Source organism: Topomyia yanbarensis, chromosome 3 (assembly GCF_030247195.1).
Source record: "Topomyia yanbarensis strain Yona2022 chromosome 3, ASM3024719v1, whole genome shotgun sequence".
NCBI classification, from domain to species: domain Eukaryota; kingdom Metazoa; phylum Arthropoda; class Insecta; order Diptera; family Culicidae; genus Topomyia; species Topomyia yanbarensis.
In genome coordinates, this window is record NC_080672.1 from 47949939 (window position 1) to 47972397 (window position 22459).

Consider the following 22459-nt stretch of genomic DNA (forward strand, 5'->3'; position numbering starts at 1 on the left):
TACATGGAGAAAACCCACTAGCGTGCATTTTCGCTGCTAGGTGGCACTGTATACATCGCATTATCACTGTAAGTGAAAATAAGAAAGATAATTTAATTGTCTCCAACTTTGTCGAAGACTGCTAGTAAATCCGGCTTTGTTAAAAAAAAGTTATTAAACTTTTAACGAAGTGATGTTTGAGTCAGTTTTGCATGGGGCCTAACAGTGCATGGTTGTGTATCGGTACTCGATTCCAACCAACTATTAATTTTTGTGAGCTAATGGTTAGATTTAGCTGAATAGTATGTTCAGAAGAATTGTAGTATGTGATACGAGTTATGTTTTGGTTAGAAAATATTAGTTCCACCTGTGACCGCATAGAGGGCGCCAATACTAACTTTTCAACGGAGAGAGATAGGGATTAGGTGTCTTCTACAAAGTTGTAGAACAGACATTTTTCAGTAATACTTCCAAACATCTCGATATTCTATCTCTCTTCGTTGACAAGTTAGTGTTGGCGCCCTCTATGCGGTAACAGATGGAACTAAAATTTTCTAACCAAAATATAACTCGTATTATGTACTACAATTCTTCTGAACATACTATTCAGCAAAATCTAACCATTAACTCACAAAAATTAATAGTTGGTGGGAATCGAGTACCGATACACAACCATGCACTACTAGGCCCCATGCAAAACTGACTCAGACATCACTTCGTTAAAAGTTTAATAACTTCTTTTAACAAAGCCGGATTGACTTGCATTCTTCGACAAAGTTGTAGACAATTAAATTATCTTCCTTGTTTTCACTTACAGTGATAATGCGATGCATACAGTGCCACCTAGCGGCGAAAATGCGCGCTAGTGGGGTTTTCTCCATGTAAATTGTCGAAAAATCCCATACAAACTTCGAGCACGTTGGTCCGGTAGCTAGACTTGTCCGATTTGCTTCAAATTTGGAGCAAGTACTCCTGGTGGAACTAGGAATCGACTCAGGGGTGGGCCGATTGAGTTTTCAATAATTCATTATTTGCTAGGGCAGTCTACTATACATCTATTTACACCTGTGCAAGGATAGGGGCTCGTTAGTTCAATAGTGCCCAGAGGCCCCGAGTGGTCTTAAGACGGCTCTGCTCCCATGCCCCATTAGTTGATTGTCTATGCGCTTTCGCTTGTTCTGGTCAATCACGTAGAAGTCCATTTTTGACGAAAAGTGCTCATAACTTGTCAACAATAATTGTGGTAGCTTGAATCAAATTATCTTTCTTAATACAATTTTGAAGATTACCTTAGTTTTAAATCAATACCGCAAAAGTTAACCGCTGACTGATGGAGCTTACTTGTCCTCAGCAAAATTTTCTAAAATTGTTTGGTACAGAAGGCAGTAAAGATCTACAACGATTAATTAAAAAGTTATTTTTTAACTTAGTAAAATTAGAACCATCCCACTAAAAAGAGAGGCTTACAAACAACGAAAACTCTTTCAAAGACATAAAAATGGGAAGTTATTTAGATTAAGTTAAAACTTTAAATTCTAGCCAAATTCACATTGTAGACCATTGTGCACTGTCAAAACTATGTATCCGAGCTAATTAATTAGTGAAATAAATCAGCATTCATAACAAACTAAATATAGCTTCCAAACAAAAATGCTCGGTTGATTTCATGAAACCAATTAACTGCATAGCATCTATTCGACAGAATTATAGAAAAAGCTCCCGACCATAAACAATTCGGAGAATCCTGCCAATCATGCTGCTGCCGAACCGCAGCTGGACGGACCTCTTGCAGAATGGATGTGTGGGCCAATTAACTATGCGCGCTGTCTCGACACACATACACACAAACACACAGACAAAGCTGAATAAGTAGCTTTACAGCATGAATAGAAGAACGCTTCGCCAGATAATTGATAATGATGCAAATTGCATGCTGCTCTGTTTATTGGTTGGTGGGGGATGGTGAAGAAGAGACGGTTTTGGTGGGTTGTTGCCTCCTCGCTATTGGGAGCCATTCGGTGTAGGCAAACAGCCGAGAAGAGGGTATAATCGAATAACAATCGACGTCATGCTCGTCTCTATTCTATTGTGTAGTTTCACTTGTTCGGGTGTGTATTATTCTGCAATGTACATCGTTTATTTTCATTATTTCTGCTTCTAACAGAAAAATCGCTGCCATTGTTTGACTCGGTTTCAACTATGAAAGCCTATAATCGGTATTACTGGAGGCTGATACTTGCTCTGCTCGTACCGAAGCTGGAAGCAGTGATGGCAGCCAATCAAATTGTACTTTCCCGATAGCATAACATATTTTCAGTTAAAATAGTTGTAGATTTTTATACTATCACTACTAATTTTACTTTCCTGCGAAAAATTTTGTTTCGCTTGAGTATTTTATTATTTAAGATTACGATTTCCAAGAAGCTTCAAGTATAAACAAACATTTTGATCCGACATGAAACATTGTTTACTTTGCTAGCAGCACTGGCTCCCCGGTAAACGGCTGCCGATTTTTTTAATGCTGGTACACCTGGGTCCCAGCGCTGGGAGTAGACTGGAAACAAAGGCCCGGCGATTAGAAATTTAGGTTATGTACACAAAATCATAATGATCTTTACTTTTCCTCTATCAGCAGCCAGGCAGCAGCGGCACCCACCCGAACTCGCAGTTCACAGCGACGCACGGGGGTTCAACTGGAGACGGGGAGTGTTGAATCGTTTTGTACTTTATGCTTCTGTTATGTTGTTCGGATTTTCTTTCTCTTTCCAGCTCCACCAGCACTATCTACTGTTGAGTTCATCTGCTACAGCAGAAGCATCATCGCATTGTCGAAAAAAAACATACATGCAAGGGTTAATGATGGTATTGATCAATTTTTTCGCTTTAATTCGTACTATCTACACATCTCGTATCACGTACCGTGCAAATTAAAATGGGAACTTGTGCACAATAGCACTCAGCCTCATTAACAACATCACCGCTGCATCGCTACTGGGCTAGGTGAAAAAGCAGAAGAGAGAAATATTGTGCTGATAATAATAACCCACCATGTTCGGTCGGTCGGTCGGTCGTTCGGAGCTTGTTGGCATCAAACCTCATCAAACATTGAAATTTATTCCAATTAATTTATTGCTCAACCGTCACTATTTTTCAATCAAATTAGTGAAAATGAGTTTGATCCGATTTTCATTCCGCTACAAAGCGGTTGAAATAATTTATCGTTTGCAACGAATTATTAATTTATTTCTGATTTTTTCCGTGTCACACATATCTCGCCCAAACGTCAAACGAAACAATGGTTGTGGTGAAATTTATGCACACTTGGTGCGGGCCAAGGTCCCAATGAGGTCACCATATTGCTCAGTTTAATCCCCTCCGCTTGCGCAAACAACATGGAGATGAATATTTACCGCATTGTGACCCCGAAATGTGACCCTCTCGCCTACCTTCTTCCCGCTGGAAAATATTGGAGGGGGACGATGAAAAAAATGGAAAAAACAACAACAAACTGCAAATTTCATTTGCACGTAACTTAATTTTCCCCACCCAACTGCTTCCGTGTGCAATTAGCATAAATTTAATTATAATTCTTTTCGCTATTGGCGACCGGAGGTTCGATCAGCAGGTCGAGGTTGGAGTTATTTTTTCTCTCCTCACCGAAACACCCGGGAAATGGCAAATGGAATTATTGCGGATCAGTTGAGTTTTAACATTTTTTTAGTCTCACAGTAATCACAAAGTAATAAATTTGATCAACAACAAAATGAATAATTCGAAGAAAATTTATTGTCCCCATTATTGTACCGTTGTAATAAATACGATTTATGTGCTATCGGAAAAAATATAACGGAATATTTTTCAACATTTTGTCTGTCTGAGATAAAATAGATGTAGCTTTACTGTGATATCTGATAGATGAAATGATTTGATATAACTGGAAACATTTTGCTATTTGATAAACTTTTAAGAAAATAAATGATTATTATTCGTAATTTTTTATTTAGAAAAGATTTGCCGGATGTTTATAGTCGCAAATTATTGATTGGATTCCTAGTCACACAAAAGCTAAAGAGGCAAATAACGCTAAGGTTAAAATGGTGTCTGATCATTTGGCCGAATGCTTTTCGGTCGTTTGTGTCATTTGGTCAAACACGAAGTGACCGAACTGGTCGTTGGATCGAATGCCATTTGGCCGAATGCCTTTTGGCAGCATGCCGTTCGGGCGAAAGTAATACTTACAAAAATGCGCCCATTCTATTCGACTGAATGGCCGTAACAGAGAAATAAATAGTTATTAATAATTAATAACGAATGCGATTGGTTTGTCACAAGTTGAATGTTGTTTATTCTTGCATTTTCAATATTCGTTGTTACTGATCTAATTTTGCAAATAATTTATATCTCGCAAATAATCCTTTATTATGTCTTGTTGCGCGCAGGTATGGTGTTACTCTTATGAACCATTCTGTAATGCTATACACTGTAAAGATTACTGTACAAAAAACAACTGTACTTTCATTGTCAAAATAATATCATCGAACATGCTAATATTAGTTATGTTACTTTTTTTAAAAAGAGCAATGAAATTATGGCATTTGATTAAATTGCTTTTGATCAACTAGCATTCACCCAACCAGCATTCGACCAAATGACATTCGGCCCAATGCCCCATTCGGCCAAATGACCCATTCGGCCACGACCCATTCAGCCAAATAATCCATTCGGTCAAATGATCCATTCGGCCAAATTATGCATTCAGCAAAATTTCCCATTCGGCCAAATTACCTATCCAACAAATGACCTATTCGGCCCAATGTCCCGTTCCAACAAACGACCTATTCGGCCAAATGACCTTTTCGGCCAAATGAACGATTCCACCAAATAACCTATTCGGCCAAATTACCCATTCGACCAAGTTACCTATTCGGCCAAATTACCCTTTCGGGTAAATTTCTCGTTCGGCCAAATTACAAATTCATCCGAATGACCCATTGGGGTAAATTACCTATTCGGCCAATTTAACGATTCGGCCAAATTACCGATTCAGCCATATTACCGATTCGGCCAAATTACCCATTCGGCCAAATTACCCATTCGGCCAAATTACACATTCAGCCAAATTACTAATTCGCCCAAATTACCCGATCGGCCAAATTACCCTTTCGGTCAAATAGTCCATTCGGCCATTTGATCAAATTAACCATTGGGCCAAATTACATATTCAGCCAAATTACTAATTCGCCCAAATTACCCAATCGGCCAAATTACCCTTTCGGTCAAATAGTCCATTCGGCCATTTGATCAAATTAACCATTCGGCCAAATTACCCGTTCGGCCAAATTACCTATTCGGCCAAATTGCCCAATCGGCCAAAAAATTACCTTTTAGCCAAATTATCCATTCAGCAAAATTACCCGTTTGGTCGAATAGTCCATTTGGCCAAAGAACCCATTCGGCAAAATTACCCATTTGACAAAATTACCCATTCGGCCAAATTACTTATTCGGACAAATTACCCATTCGGCCAAATTACTCATTCGACCAAATTACCTTTTCGATCAAATTACCCTTTTGGTCAAATAGTCAATTCTGCCAAATTACCATTTGATCAAATTAACCATTCGGCCAAGTGACCCATTCGTCCAAATTACCCATTCGACCAATTGACCCATTCGGCCAATTGACCCATTCTGCCAAATGACCAATTCAGCTAAAGGATCCATTTGGACAAATGACCTATTCAACAAAATGACCCATACGGCCAAACTACCCATTCGGCTAAATGACCCATTCTGACCAATTCGGTCAGATGACCCATCCGACATTGACATTCGGCCGAACGGCAAAATTCTGGAGAAAAAAACTGATGGCAGCTGTCCTATCAACAAACCCGACCTATCCATATAGTGCAGCTTAAACGCTCGAGAAGACAAGCGGCCCTACGGATTACAATTGTACAGCTTAAGGGGTTACATACCTCTTTATTTTTCAAAAAATCGAAATTTTACTTTACTTAATTACTTTATCTAAAAGTACCGTACTTGAGAATATTTTTCCAAATTTTTAAAGAGAGCGGTAATGGCATATAAATATGGGGGAGGAGGGAGTTTTGTATTTTGTGATGATGTGTGACGACAGGGGGGTAGGAGGTCATGTGATGCTACGTAGCTTTCTTAAAGGGGAATGGGGCCTAACCTGATGTCACGGTAATCTTACCCGTTTCATCTAACTAACATCTTTCTTATTTTTTTTAAATTTTTGCGGGGACAAGGGGGCGGGTAGGTTTACCGTCAAGCTACGTAATTACCAGGAGATATTTAAAGGTTTGTGATGAAATGCTACGATAGGGGAGGGGGATGTCCGAAATCACTCACTCACGTCATTTATGGATGGTCCCAGATCCGAAAAATAGATCGAAAGTTACAGCGCTTCCAAGCGCACTTCGTCTACCAAGAGCAGTGGTAAGAGACCATTCACAAATTACGTAACGCAAAAATTGTCCAAAATTGACTCCCCCCTCCCCCCATGTAACAAATTGTCACAAATTTCACCATCCCCCCTCCACCATTACGTAACAAATTTCTTGATTTTTTTTCTTCGTTGAAAACATGTTACGTAACGATCTCACTTACTCCCCCTCTCCCCTATGTCACAACATGTCACAACTTGTCGTGCCCCCTCCCCCCCCCCCCTAAAAGCCTCACATAATTTATGAATGGTCTCTAATTTGAGATTGGAAACTCGATTATCTCGAAATGTCGTATTTTTTTCAACAATGGTTTTTCCGTGAATACGATTGCCATAACCCCATAACCACTCAGTCGATTTTTTTAAAAAAAATCTTTCATCGATCGTAATTGCTTTTTCTCGTATCTGAACGATTCCTTTTTTATGCATAAATTTTTGTTTTGCAGATGAGAATTTTTTAATACAATTTTTGCCTTTCTCATATAGAAAGGTTATGCAATCACTCTGAAAAACATCAACCTAATCCCGGCCCGGAGGGCCGAGTTTCATATCCCATTCGACTCAGTTCGTCGAGATCGGAAAAAGTCTGTATGTATGTGTATATGTGTGTATGTGTGTGTATGTGTGTATGTATGTATGTGCGTATGTGTCAAATAATGTCACTCATTTTTCTCAGAGATGTCTGGACCGATTTGCCCAAACTTAGTCTCAAATGAAAAGTGCAACCATTCCCATCGGCTGCTATTGTGTCATCTTTGTCTCGACCGATTAGAAATCTTTTCGGTCGTAAATAATTCTCCAATATCAGCAGAAGTCATGATCGCCCGATCCGCATTTGCCAGCATCCTTTTACCGATTGTTTTGTCTTGAACTCGGTTTTTTCTGGTTTTGTACTTTCCGACTCTAAATTGCAAATCTCACATTATTCAAATAAAAATTCTTCCTACTCTACTCCATTAGTCGCACTAGTATCAATTTGAAGAACGTCAAATCTCAAATTTGTGATCCCTTTTGCCCAATCTGAAAGCATTTCTAAATATAATATAACTAACCAGAATATTTTTTTCAAGAGAATTATGAATGGCAACTATGACATAAAATATTGTATCATAAAGATCCAAATTCAATATATACGCGAACGGAGATCTTAGTGGAATGTACGTAATGTTTCAAAGGTTTTCTTCCATTTCATTCCACTATGTTTATATAGTTAAATGCACTTGCACTTCACTATTCAACAGATACCGGTATTTCGATTACTACTTGTAATCTGAACTGACTGATACAAACACTGAAGAAGATTACAAGTAGTAATCGAAATACCGGTATCTGTTAAATAGTGAAGTGTAAGTGCATTTAACTATAAAAACATAGTGGAATTAAATGGAAGAAAACCTTTGAAACATTAGATCTAAATTCTTTAGTGTTCACAATAGAGTCTTCTCTAGTATTTGTAGTTTTAGATCTAGTCAAGCAAATGTTCTGTACGCAACTGGGACTTCTACTATTAACAATAATTTAACTGGTTTTAAATATACAAAATTAACAAATTTTTTTATCAACTGCCAGTATTTTGTCCGATATTTTTTGATTGCCCGATCGCAGTGTCAAAATTGACTGATCAACCCTAATAGCCATCAATTATCTTAAACTCATTCCGATTAATTGAAGCAACAACATTGAATAACCCAATCAAGCGGTACGTTTGCTATAAATAGACCATTTAATTTCGCTTCCAACTACATATACTGCCAGTCATCGAGAGAAGGCAGAAAACGACTGCCATTGGTCAATTTAGACCAAACTATTGCTTTCTTCGCTTCCTTCCTTGTGTTCCCCGCCACAAACACCCATCAAAACAATCTAATTTGACAACTATTTGCAGAATCATTAAGAAAACAATCGTCAACAAAGGCAGTAGAAAAAAAATAAATTCAGCCCATCAGCGAAATAAACACAATTCTCCCCATCACTCTCGACTGGCACGGGTCAAATAAATTTAAAACAATAAAGCAGTAGTTTACGGTCGTCCCCACCACGCTCGAAGCATCCCTTCTACTGTGCCAGTTGGTAGTAGACGGTGAAGACCCTCGCGGTGACGACAACGACTACGACGACGACGGCGGGGTCCGCTTCCAGTGAATAGCGGCCTAATGGTCGATATAACTCTTCCACTTTAGGAGCAAACATCGGACGATCTGATCATCGCTTGTTTGACTTTCGTTTATGAGCCGAGTGGATTTACTGGCAATTGTTTTATTTTTATTAATGCACGGTAGAGCGGAGAACTCAGTTCAAGCAAGGTCATGCAAGCCATTCGTGACTATCATGCAGAAAGGAAATAAAATTTAAGGCAAATGTCGGTCATATTTCAAGCAAACAGGTTTTCAATTAAAAAAAAAGAAACTTTTATTGGCACAACTCGATCCATTCCAGTGACTGCTAGTTTGGGTTTGCCTGCGAAAATTGTTTTCCGAACTAACCCACTGGATAACAATTACTGTTCATCGAGCCGCACAAAAGTCAAACGTCGAAAAGTTTACCCTTGCCAGTGATGAAAACGAAAACAACCTATCCACAGCGAAACAATCATCGCTAGCCAAATCGAAATTGATTGCCAGATCATTCGTTACCTACTTTAATTATTCTCGACTCACGGTCAATTCAAGCATCGCGCGCGACCGTAAGGAAGCATCCCATTCGGTCACGAGTGCGATCTATCTTCATATTTTGAGCCGCATCCAACTGGCTTCGCTCTGTTTCCCGGTTTGTGGTAGAATACCGCCTGCCGCGTCGCTCTTAATTTCGATCCGGGTCGAAAAATCTCAAAACATCCAATTTGATTAAACAAACAATCAGAAGGTTTCCGAGGAACGGGTACGGCCATTCCTTTCCCCGAACAGGGCCATCGGGGTCGTAAATTATGAGTGCAAAAGTACGATCGTACTCGACTTTTGCAGTGAATGCAAACTGGTGCAGTGAGGTTCGCCAAGAAGGAAAACTATGAATGCTTAAATACTTGGTGCAGTTTAGCAGCCACTCGATCCGGAATAGTGCACTGCCCGTCAACAGCAGATGCAATGGTGGTGCATTCGGAATATTCGCCGGTTGAATTGACAATCCATACGAAGCATGGATCAGCTATTGAGTTACGAGAGGAGAGCTCCATGGAAGTCATGAACAGCCGTGCACAGTCCCACTGTTTAAACAAGAATACTTGTTTTCAACGCCCGGACCCCTAAACAGCACCGAGTGTGGGGAGTGTCGATGGCACGCTCCTAAGTGCTGTGCTAATGCCGCCCGGCGGGGCATCGAGTCGTGAGTACGTGAAGATTATTATTTCATTAATTTTATTACTGTTGCTCAAGTGGTGCAAATAAAACTGACCTAGATTAATTTGAAGTTGCGAATGTGCGGTCGAGTGCAGAGTAAATAGAAACCTAGAATGCACTACTTGGCTTGCCTGCCGATGAGCGTTGAGTACACTTGGCCTGCTGCACCAACCAACGTCACCACCGGGTTCGCCGCCGCCGTCACCCCGCGGTAACGAACCGATAGAGTAGCTTGATGCTTGAAATAGCAGCAGCCAACTAGCAGGACCGTTTGCGTTTGTTTTGCAAATTAAAATTTATGATTGAAGGCATAGTTCGGCGGCTATGGGGCATGGATGGTGGTGTGACATTTCACAGCGAAACTAGGCAATGTCATAGCAATGCACTATTGTTATTATGATCGTATTCGCGATGAAAGATTTAATTAGACATGTGAACGATAATATGTCCCTGGTCTGACGGTACGGAGGATATGGTATTGGTCTCATGATAGTATGTTAGAGACCTAATCAGAGGGGTTTATTAAATATAAGTATAATTATAGATAAGATAGTAGTATTTATGCACTAAAGGTACATGCACAAAATATGCCACGAGTGATGAACATTTTTATCTATTTAGGGCCCTTGTCACAATCAGTCACGAAAATGCAAACCCCTCCGATCCTAAATTATTTGACATATAAATCTAAACCTTACTCCAAAAACAAGGAGGCGCATCTTTGGTAAAGTCTGGAAAAATCTCTTCGAGAGATGTCTGTTTCCTTATTACCTGTTTAACGCAATTCAATCTAGCGCAAATTTCACAAACTGAGCTATTTTTCATGCAGTTTATTATATTTTTAAAAAAACTGTCAGGCTAAAAACTTTAAATGTCAATATCATGGTTAAACAATGTTTTTCCACAAATCCAATCTTGAATTGATTGTGCAAAGCCAAATACTACCCAAAATTTATATCTTACAGCGAAGTTGTAATTCCACTTACTTTCGGTGCCCACTTGAGATATTTTGACTCAATAATAGACGAAGACGATTATTATCAATCAATTTAACAACTCTGGCCACCTGAGTACTTACTTTAAATTTATCATTGACTTTATTCGTATTTTGTAGTCAATTTAACGTTGCCAATCTCGTCACAACGACCCGAATAGATTGGAAGGAAAAAAGAGTTACTTAGTCATGTAATTAGAAAACAAAATACTGCTACTATTACAACTATACCGACTTGGCAGGCTGACTTGACCCAATAGTTGTTAAGCACGTTTTTATGCGAAATAATAGCACAAACGATACCGTTTGATATTGGGAAGTACAGTTTCAATTCTCATTAGAAAGAATAGCGCATTTTACCCTATTATTGCATACATATATTCAGTCTTCTAAATAATACTAGAAATATGAAATTTATGGATTGACATACTTGCCTTAGAGTTATTTAAATGATCAAAACAACAAAGTTCCATTAGAGCGATTCCATATGAAAAAACGGCCGATGGCAAAATATAACCATCGGGGATTCGAACAAAACTTTGCAGTCGTGTTCGGTTCATGAATCTCCATGATTTTCTCTGCCAATTGCAATATTTTGATACAAGAGCTATTTTTCAAAATGGCGTAGACATTTCTATTAGAGATGGTCGGGTTCGGGTTTTTAGACCCGAAACCCGGACCCGACCCGAACCCGACGGGTTTCGGGTCGGGTTCGGGTTCTATAAATTTAAGCTTCTCGGGTTCGGGTCGGGTTCCGGGTTTTCAAATTTGAAATTCTCGGGCTCGGGTCGGGTCCGGGTTTTTAAAATTTTGAATTTTTGGGTTCGGGTCGGGTTCGGGTTTTCAAATTAGAAATTGTAGGGGTCGGGTCGGGTTCGGGTTTTGAACCAAACTACCCAACCATTTCTTGACGCTGTTTGCGTCTATGTACAAAACCCAGTCTCTTTTTATACTTCGTGATACGAATGAAAGACCTTTAAATCGCTAGAATTCGTCGTATTTTATTTTTTAAAAGAATATTCATGAGAGAGCATTCAACAATACGTGTTTCACATCTAAAATCTCTGCGATTTATTTTTCATGATAATTAGTAATAAATCAAGTTAATAGGAATTTATCGGAAAAAATTGGTTCAACTTTCTGTTTCAAAATATTAATTTCGACAGGTACTTTAAAACCGATACGTAGGCCGCGGTCTGAGTAAACGCGTAAAACTCGGCTGAAGTGTACAGCAAATTATATCTAAAGCAAAGCGACTAGAAATCTACGGAAAGTAGAAATAATAAACACCAATCTATTGATCCGCTCCTGATTGGTCGTATTGACAGAGAGATGGTAGTATGGTGGCTACATATTGAATAATAATTGTCCACTAATCCTACAACGGTTTCATGACTTTTTCTCTAAGTAACCGGTTTTTTGGGATACATTCGTACCCCAGAACTACAGTCGCTCTAATATGCCTAATTTTTATTAAATTTATAATTAAATTGGATAGTTTTATTCTAAAACATAAAATTTTACACAAGTTTCTCGCTTACTATGTATCGATGTTTTGCTTTTAAAAAAGATATAATGTTTTCAGGATTATGTACACATGACAAAACATTTACGTAAACGGTTTTGTATTTTAACAAACTTTAAGCGGGTACTGTTAAGTTGGTCAAATGTAACAAATAGGTTGTACCTGCTTTAATGGAAGTTTAATAATAATAAAATTGATTGATGATAAAGATTGCTTGCAGTTAAAATAAACTGTGGCGGAATAACAATGAGTGCAAATAGTTCTGGGGTACAAATGTACCCCACAAAACCATTCTAGGGATAAGATTTGCCAATGTATATTTTAAACGAAAATATAAAATAAAATGATAATTAAATTTCAATGCAGCACGATTTATATTTTTGGCATAGTTGCGATCCACGAGATGCTTTTCAACCATTGACTAAAAAGGGCGTTGTACCCGGGGACGATTTACCAATTCCCATATATTGAAATCACAAATTTGGTGGTACTGATGTGGCCAATTACCATAGCTAATTTAATACATGGGATAAATCATATAAAACTGCCTTGCGGGAATGGTTTTTTAAAAAAAATTAGAAATTTTGATTAGGTACGGGCAAGGTAGTTTGAAACTGTCACCATTAAGTTTTTTGCTTCCCCATGAGTTATCCATCGATTTATCCTACTTTCCGGTTAAGATATCGACGATTTGTAAGTTTCTCATAACATTACAAATTCGACGTTCAATAATAGCAAATAAAAATGCGGATTCTACTCGCCAGTGATTTGTTTTGCCATAGGCAGATATAACTCAACGCGTATGGTGCTACTTCAAATTCGAGTGATTCTACTACTCTAAGATGAGCTAGGGTGTCTAAAATTAAAAATCTTCGAGATCTGGAGGATTCTCCGTACTAGCAAGTTGGGTTCGGATCGGGTTTCTCAAATTAAAAATTTTCGGGTTCGTGTTTTCAAATTCTCGGGGTCGGGTCGGGTTCGGGTTTTATAAAATTTTCATTCTCGGGTACGGGTCGGGTCCGGGTTTTCTAATTTTAAAATTTTCGGGCTCGGGTCGGGTGAGGGTTTTTCAAATTTGTTAATGTCGGGTTCGGGTTTTTCAATTTTTAAGCTCTCGGGTTCGGGTCGGGTTCGGGTTCGAAAAAATTGAAACCCGACCATCTCTAATTTCTATGTGCATTATGTTCCAAAAAATTTGGTCGATTACTTTATTTTAAACAGGAAAACTATCTGAGAACGAGTTACAAAGAATGAATACTTCTATACGAAAAAATATACACTGAAAGTTGTGTCATTTTTCACAAAAACAAACAGGCTTAATATCGTAAGATGGACACGTCTATCTATACCAGGACACATGCTAGTGAACTCGGGTGATTCGTAGTTATGCTGCCTAAGCTCGACCATCATTAGTAGAAGACAAAGATTAAACCCGTATGATATTAAGCCTGTTCTAATGACCCTGTCTCTTCTAGTTTTACGATCTGTTTACTTCACATCCTTGTTCTCACTTGAGTACTATTGCTCTAATTCTCATTACTTTCCCTACTCAGTAATCTCTAGCTAAATGAATATCGTTAAAATGTATAAAAAGAAAATGTGACTAACATAGTCGAAATAAAAAAAATGAAAAAACATGTTTTTAAATTTCATACTAATTGACATGCAAAACTGTAATTTTATTACAGAATATGATTCTATCATTTTAAATCAAAATGCATTTAACAAAAATCTTCTAAAATGCGAGATATTTGGAATTTTGCTCCAATAAAAACAGTTAATTCGTATAATTATGCCCCCTTTTTTTATATATATTGATCATGGAGAAGCTTTCAATAAATTAGTTTTCCTAACAACAACTTTTGACATATTTTTATTATTCATACTATCTGAAGTCAAAAATACCATTTTGTTTTTGAATATGATTCTAAATGCCACTTCAAATCAAAATGCTCATAACAAAAAATTTCTGAAATGTAGTAGTTCTCGAGATATTTTAAATTTTGTTCCAACAACACAATTATTTTGTTTAATCACTACCTTTTCATAAGTTATTGCAGTTTCTCCATCTACAATTATCCATCAAGGCATTTTTTTCGATTATAGAGGTTTTAACCTTAAGGTCATTCGCCTCTTCTGGTTAGAAAAATCTCTTATGAAAAATTTCTAACCCTATGTGCGGGGTCGGGACTCGAACCCAGGTGCGCTACGTACAAGGCAATCGATTTACTAACTACGCTACGCCCACCCCCCGCATCAAGGCAATGTTGAAAACCATTTGAAAGCAACATGAAAATAACCAAAAATTAATCTGGGTAATCACAGCTGTCGATTGGCGCATAATGTATTTTCTTTGCAATGGCTTGGCAATCGTGTGCACCGACGCAAGCCGCTGAACAGTGGTTGATAGAATTAGCAGTCCGAATAACCCCGTATGCTTATTTTGTACCAAAGTTGTGAGCGTCTTGCAAATATCTGGGTTTTCACCCAAATAAAATCGTTCCATAAAATAGGAACTTCAAGCTTTCCAAAATACTCACCCGTCATGTGTTACTTTGTTTGTTACTTTAATCACGATTTTGCGATTTTGAAAAGAAGGGATTTACGTACACGCTAGCATACGCTACATACAAACGCCCACGCTATCGAACACGTTTACTTACAAACGCTCGAGCCCTTCGTGATGATACACAAAAACGATCAAGCAATCGCTATCATCTACGCACAACTACGCCTAAAATTTTGCAACACACAAAACACCCCAATGATTTAGCGAACCCAATAGCACTTACATATAATCTGATTAGCGAGGTCTCAAACGCGCACAAATAAATGCTCATTCCAACGCGATCGTAAAGACCATACACCCGCACATCTGAACCGTACACTCAATATCACAATCAGAATCATGGCCCGCTGCAATTGGCCTTATGCAGTGCTTCCATGGGTGACATTTCCCTTCTCGTCTGCAATTGTAGTGAGAGATTCTACCGGGGAGCCCCACGAAAACAAAAATATAACAAATTATACTTTTCAAACTTTGGTTGCAAGAAAAATTAAAAAAATTATATTCAATCTGCACACATTACACATATTTTAAAAGGGTAGATCGTTACCTTTCGTTGTGAAAATTACCTGTTATACCGATCAGATGTTTATACAAGATGTCGACAAATAACTGCACAGAGTATCCAAAATATGTTTTTCAAAACAATCTCGAAAACGCTTCTTTAGATAATAAAATGGCCTTTTTTTCGTTTTCAGCGACGCTAAATTGATTTTAAAAACATCTTTTTTCTTAGCTTCACGTGACTATCCTAAAATTTGTAAACTAGCATAATTGATAAACTAACCAATTTTTTTTATTGTGATTATAGAGGTCTTAACCTTAGGGTTTTTTGTATTTTGTCGCAATTTGATGCGGGACACCTTTTAATAGCGTTTTTCCCGAAACCGCATTTTTTAAATTGACGAACACGATAACTCAAAAACTAATCAACGAATTGACTTGATTTTTTTATGAGAATGCACAATATGTGTAGCCTGTCGATGAACCACAGAAAACTAAATAAAAAAATCACCCTTTATTTTGAAGAAAAGTGAGCGAATTTTACCGTACAATATGAGATTTTTCGGTTTTCATGAAGCCATTTTCCCAAAATTGAAACTTTTTTCTATTTTTTTTTATTCATCGAGTAACTACAACTCTAAGCTGAACATAACTTATTGAAGTTCATGTGTGGGCCAATTTTATCAAGAGTTATTGTGCTCCGCGGTGCTCCTCGACGTGGAAATGGTTGGACGTCTACTCGTGGAACGCTCGTATGTGTGGCTCTGCGTGACTGAAAAAAATGTTTCCCATTCACAATGTATGTATAAATAGATTTTAATATTACACAAAAGACCCATTGTCGCCGTGCCTTCAAAATCGTAAAACAAAATAACTTTCAGTTTACCCCAGACGTCCCCCTTAAAGTAAATATAAAACTAAAATAAATATCAATAGTTAAAATCATTGCGAAAATTTGATAAATAAAATAATGGATGTTCAATGAAAAAGAGAATCTTTTCAGTTTTGTAGTTTAAAAACAAAAAAAAAATCATCAAATTTAGTTTTTTTTTTTTAAACATAATGTTTATTCTTCAAAAAACATCAATGATTATTGGATAAGAGGCCGTGGTCAGCCGTACGACGCAACTTAGTCGCGATGCTCTCACAAAAGCGCTGGACAGTACTGATCATCTTCCGGATACAATTCCGGATCCTGGTGATCAACTGCTTCATATCCTTGCCCCGCCCATTATTTTTGTACACTAGGGCACTGAGGGAACCGAAAAATGTCAGTTGGTCAGGTTCCTTTCTTTCGACACGTACGGTATCTTTTTCTGCTCAAGATACTCCAGCGTCTTCTTGGCGTTATGGGAAGACGCCGTGTCCGGCCAGAAGGCGTACTTCTGGCCTGAAGACGTACTTCTGGAGAGGCAGAAGAATTTTCTCAAGACACTCCTCCTGGTACACTTGTTGATTTATGGCCAGACAGCTCGGTTTGAACCACGGCTTTGAAATCCCTCTGTCCGATATAACGATGCACAGCATAACTTGTTTTCCAAATTTACGCTTAAACTAATATTTTACTTGAGGAGGTGTGGCCGACTTGTCGCTGGAACTGGAACTGTCATTTCCTGGAATGTTGTTGGAATTTCATCGTTTAGCACGAACGATGTCCCGCGGTAGTTCTTCGTCATCCACCAGCACTGCTATTTCACGATCGCTATCTGCTCGTCCGCGTACTCGAGAAACCGAATCTTCCTCCGACACATGATGTCCTTCATCTTGAGGGTTCGGTGAATCAAGGTAAGGGAGCAGTGATATTTTTGGGCGGCGTCACGTAAACTCGTTCCATCCTTGTTGTCGAGTAGCTTTTTCAGCGTTTCCTTCTTCTTGTTTGACATTATCATCGCCGGACGGCCGCTACCGGCCTTCCACTCCACGCTCAGGGATGTCAGGTTTCGGTAAACTGTACTCACGGGCACGTTTAGGTCTCGAAAGTGATTTACCGTAATTTTTTTTTCTATGATGACCATGCGTTTCGTAAAACCGTACAACACGCTCGCGGAGTGCTTGCTGTTTCGACGCCATCTTCGATTGAAGTCAGTTCAAGAAACATGCCACACATTTCTAGAGAGTTCAGAGAGCATCTCTTTTGTAGAGAATAAAATTTACGCTCTTTACTTTAATTACAGAAAGTTAGGTAATGAAAACATTCTCATTTTTTATTGAACACCCGTTAAAATAAAGAATTAACATAAATAAAACCATTCAGTTTTTTCTCATAAAATCTAAAACTTTGTTAAGTCCTGCTGAATTTGAACAATTTTGTAAAATCTTTTGTTAGATTTTGTTTCATTGTGAAGATCGTGAAATTTGTAAATAACTGAAAGGGCGTTCTGCACCAACGCCTCATTTCTACTGCATGCTTCAACTTCCCAATGTGATGAATCTAATAAAGTAATAAATTAGTCATTTAATATTTTATTTTATTTAATTTTAATAAAAAGCGAAATGAACAGCGATGGATCAACATTTTCAACAACAATAACATAAATTTTAAAAATAACTGTTTTCTTGTGTGAACATTTTGATTAATTCGTATCAATATTCTAGTACTTTGGGAGTGTACCTCAAATTGTTAAACTTCAAGCTGCATAACCCAATTCCATCACCGCCAATCAATCGTATTCCCGTTGACCGTTGAACTGAACCGTAGCTTCGAGTACACGCGTTTGTTTGCAACGTCCGATCGTCCGGTTTACCATTCGTTCCAGTTTCGGATCTCGTTACAACTGATTGGCTGTCGACTGCCGAAAATAATTCAATCAATTTAGTTACACTCTTCGTTTGCTTCGAGCTCGGCTGACTGCTGCTGGCGTAAATCAACATGATAATTTTGAAACCCTATACGCGCATAACCCTGCGTTAAGTGGATCAGTTTGAGGGCCGTAAAAAGTACGCTCTCTCTCATTCCTTCGAATGATGCGTCACGTGATTGAAATCAATGTTTCAATTCGTATAGGCATGACCCTCCGAGGGCAGTGAAAGAGCCCCTCAAGCGTGCCAAAAGTTATCAATCAAATGTTGACCGGAACTATACCACTAAACAGGCAGAGAGTTTTTATCGAGAATCGGTTCGATTCTCCATGACCAAACAACCCGAACAAAAAAGGGCGTCCAATCGCTCAAACACGAGGGCACCCATAAACGTACTGAAAACCGACGGCGAATAGGGAGTCTGCTGCAGAGTAACGAACGTCGATCGCGGTTCAGATTAGTCGATTTTCTACCTCAAGCAGGCAACCAATCTGAGTTGTATTCTTTCAAATGTCAATGCATAAGTAATGCCCCTCGATTCGGTTCATTACATTCCGCTCGCCTAAATATTGTTAATTATAGCAGTCGTTTTTCATGTTTCATTACTGCTCAACGATTTTTTTTTCTGTATCGCTACTCGTTCAAAGTTTAAGTAATAAATTGAATGGAACTAAGTTAAATCGCAATTTCGCCCTTGATTCTGGCACTGTAGGTTAACAGTTTTTTTATCTCTTCCATTCGGTGACTTGCTGTGCTTCAGCTGTTTTGCAACCCGGTTCAAACTAACTCTCCTATGTGTGTAGCAGCCCCCCTGTCAGTAGTGCACTGCATTTGCATTCGAAATGCATCTGATTCGCAAATGTGTGCACACAGCAACAGCAGCAGTCGGTGGTATTCAGCACCGCAGTGGTTCAGCGAAGCGTATCTTCGCTTCTTCTCCCGCGGTTCGGCCGATGTGCCGGGAATGATTTGCATTTGTGCGAGGAGAACTTTGCTGCAACAATGGAACCTATTTTGACTGAATGTGCACGGCCGGCTCCGTTCCAGGCGGGCAGGCTTTCAGGTCGGATTGACTGGCGGCATCCACCGGGGTGATAATTTCAGCACTGTGGAATTAAAGAGGGAGTGATTGTGTTGTTACTCGGGGGAGTGTTGTTAACTTTTTAATGTTTAGTTACGTCCCCTTTTTAAAGTATTTTTTTAGTCCAGTGCAGTCGGTGGGGAATATAAAAAAATACACACCCAAACGATATAACCAGAGCGTCTCCTACTTCAATTCGGTAGAACTACTCGAAATGATTTTGTAATTATCGTGCGGACGACAATCTTGCACCCAACATGATAGGTTGAAAATATCAACATAATAATCCTACGCAATACGGATTGATTTTTGATAAGCTTTGTTCGTCATTTATTTGTTTAAGCTACCGAAAATTCCATCCCAAATTTAAATTGGGTACATAATTAACACAATTTCCGCAATGGATTTTTTGCCCAGTTTTGGTGGAATGTTTTCGTTCCGTCCCTAGTGACTTGTGCGCTTTAATTAAACGAAATATTATGTTGTGGAGAGGAAGAGAGAAAAAACAAAAAAAAACATCCGGAAACCCTCGGGTTACCCTCGTTGTCCTTTTTTTCCGGTGATTTCCATTTGATTTTCCTCCGTATTCCGCGCGAGGGACCTAATTAGGGCAAATTGAACTTGAAAGGCTGGCACATTTTTTCCTGTTGAAAGTGCTTATAGATTCACCTATACCTTTCCCCCACCAGCCAAGGGTTTTGGATCCTAATCCCATCCAACGAAGTCAGCAATCCCGAAGGTTGTCAAGGACGTGCCGAAAACGCCAAGGGAGGGTATTTTTTCTAAATTAATCTAAAATTCCTTCCGCTCACGGAACTTTTGGCTGTGAGTTTTTCCGTTGGCGAGCGGGACGAAGCATTCCGTTCGGTCAGTTTCAATGGAACAATAAGCCGTCCGGCGAACAAAATCGGATATATTTAGATACTTGCGTGAAACGTTGCTTAATGGGATTATGTATTTGTTATTTCGGGTGTTTCAATGAACATGGCATACTCTACTCAAATGGAAATGGCTGTTTGTCGATCGATTCGTCTTTGGTTCAAACAGTAAGTAATTCGTACATCGTAATCATTACAAGTTAAAAGAAATACCCTCACTTCCGAAGATATACCACTTATTTATGTAACAGGCAAATATCAACACTTTCAAGAGGATATTTATACACTCCCTTTAACTGTTAAAACATAGTTTAACAAATAACTATCAATACTCCCGAAATGACACCGTAATTTACATGCAATTTAAATTAATTAAGAGTACACTCAAGTCTTCTTTTATGCGGTTTTTCAAAGTTATGCGGTTTTTTATGCGGATTTTTGTGCGATTCTTTTTAAGCGGCTTCCTTTTAATTTTTAGGGGTGCGACTTTTGTTGATACTTTTAGCAAAAACTCTCGATATAGTCAACCGATCTTCGTAATATTTTAGAGACTAATACAGAATAGATAGAAGCATAAATTGTCCTCTCTGAATAGTTTCTATCATTTATAACTTTCAAGATATTCAATCTCAAACTTTAAAAATCGTTTTCCTCAAAATGTGCCAAATGGTGCTTGTCATAAGATAGCACAACAGCGACGAAATATCTTTAAAATGCATGAAACGTCGAGATATTATCTTAAATAAACTTTTTGGGCTATTTTTGCACCTTTTGCCTTTCTCATATGAAGAAAGGCTATGCAATCACTCTAAAAAGGACACGGTTAAAAGTCCTGGAGGGCCGAGTATCATATACCGTTCGATTCAGTTCGTCGAGATTGGAAAATGTCTGTATGTGTGTGTCATTTAAAATCACATAATTTTCACGGAGATGGCTTAACCGATTTTCACAAACTTATTTGCAAATGAAAGGTATAATACTCCCATAAGCTGCTATTGAATTTTTGGATGATCCGACTTCCAGTACCAGAGTTACAGGTTGAACAGTGCGATCACACATCAAATTCCCATATAAATTGGAACAACTTTAATGTCCGAATGTTGTAATACATATTAAAAAGGGTCCAACATTACTTGAATTTGATGGTCTAGCTTACTAATGATCATGCAACGCAGCTTTGACCACATTGGCCACCTATGACGGTTATTGATGGCTCCAGGTAACTCGTCAAGTTCCTAAACTTGTATCACATCTATTTCCCAGCGAATTCTTGATCGATTTTTTCAAACTTGATTTCAAATAAAAGATACACTAATCACACTAACTGCAATTGAATTTCATTCGGTTTTGACGTTTGGTTCTGAAGTTACAGATTGGTTAGTAACGTTACACTGGAATTTCCCATTTAAACCATTACAATCGTCATTCCTGAGGGGCTAAAAATCTATTGAAATGGTCACCAAATTACTTCGATTCGCAAGTCTAGATCACTGATTGCCAATCAAACATTCTTTGAATATATTGTCCACTAGCGACAATTCCAGAAGTTCCGATTTCCGGACATATTCCCCAGTTAAAATCACATCGATTCTTCACCGACTTATGACTTAACCGATTTTTCTAAAACCAAATCTCAAATGGAAGATATTATATGCAGTTGGGTGTTGCATCCCCCCTTTTACTCTTACCCCCCCCCCCCCCCCCCCCATTTCACTTCCTCCACCTCGCGTGCCGAAAAACGATAAAGAGTTTGACACATTCTCGACTCTACCTCTACTAGCTCTCATCCCCTCCACTTTCAAATCCATTCTACCAGCATTTCAAAATATGATCACTTGAAGATAACATTGAACTCATGGTGATTGAGTTCATTAAATATTATACTTTTTTAAACTGAAACAAGACACCAACAGTTAGACAAAATCCGTGAGATTGTAGTCAAAATTTGGCAGAGACAAGCGAGTGCATTCGATATCAATACAACTTGCGACATCGTAAGTTCGCCAAACCTTTTGAAGACGGTCTAATGGTTTACCATCGAAACAAGAAGTTGTCGAACGCACTCCAGTCTTACAATGCTAAACTTCGACCTTATTGGTTACTGGTAAAAATTGTCACCAAATAGGGTGTGTCCTCAGTGTCGAGCTGGTGGATTTAGCAGATAAAAGTCAAAAACTTTCCAAAAGCAACCACCAGTTCCCAACGGCAACACCATGAATTTTAGTCCGAATAAAAAACAAAATAAGTTTCTCCGTCTTCTCTATCTTCATTCTAAAAGACCAAAACTGCTGCCGGAGTTTTTTTAACAGTTTTCATACCTTTTTCCGCGCGTA

The 22459-nt window shown here is 38.5% G+C and overlaps 1 long non-coding RNA gene across 1 annotated transcript; it reads right to left on the reverse strand.

The window, feature by feature from the left end:
* Window positions 1-2408: 2408 nt before the first annotated feature.
* Window positions 2409-2952, reverse strand: LOC131689402 (uncharacterized). Its single transcript, XR_009305393.1, has 3 exons — window positions 2899-2952; window positions 2598-2779; window positions 2409-2533 (listed from the first exon to the last, which is right to left on the reverse strand). It is a non-coding gene; the product is annotated as an uncharacterized LOC131689402 (long non-coding RNA).
* Window positions 2953-22459: the final 19507 nt, after the last annotated feature.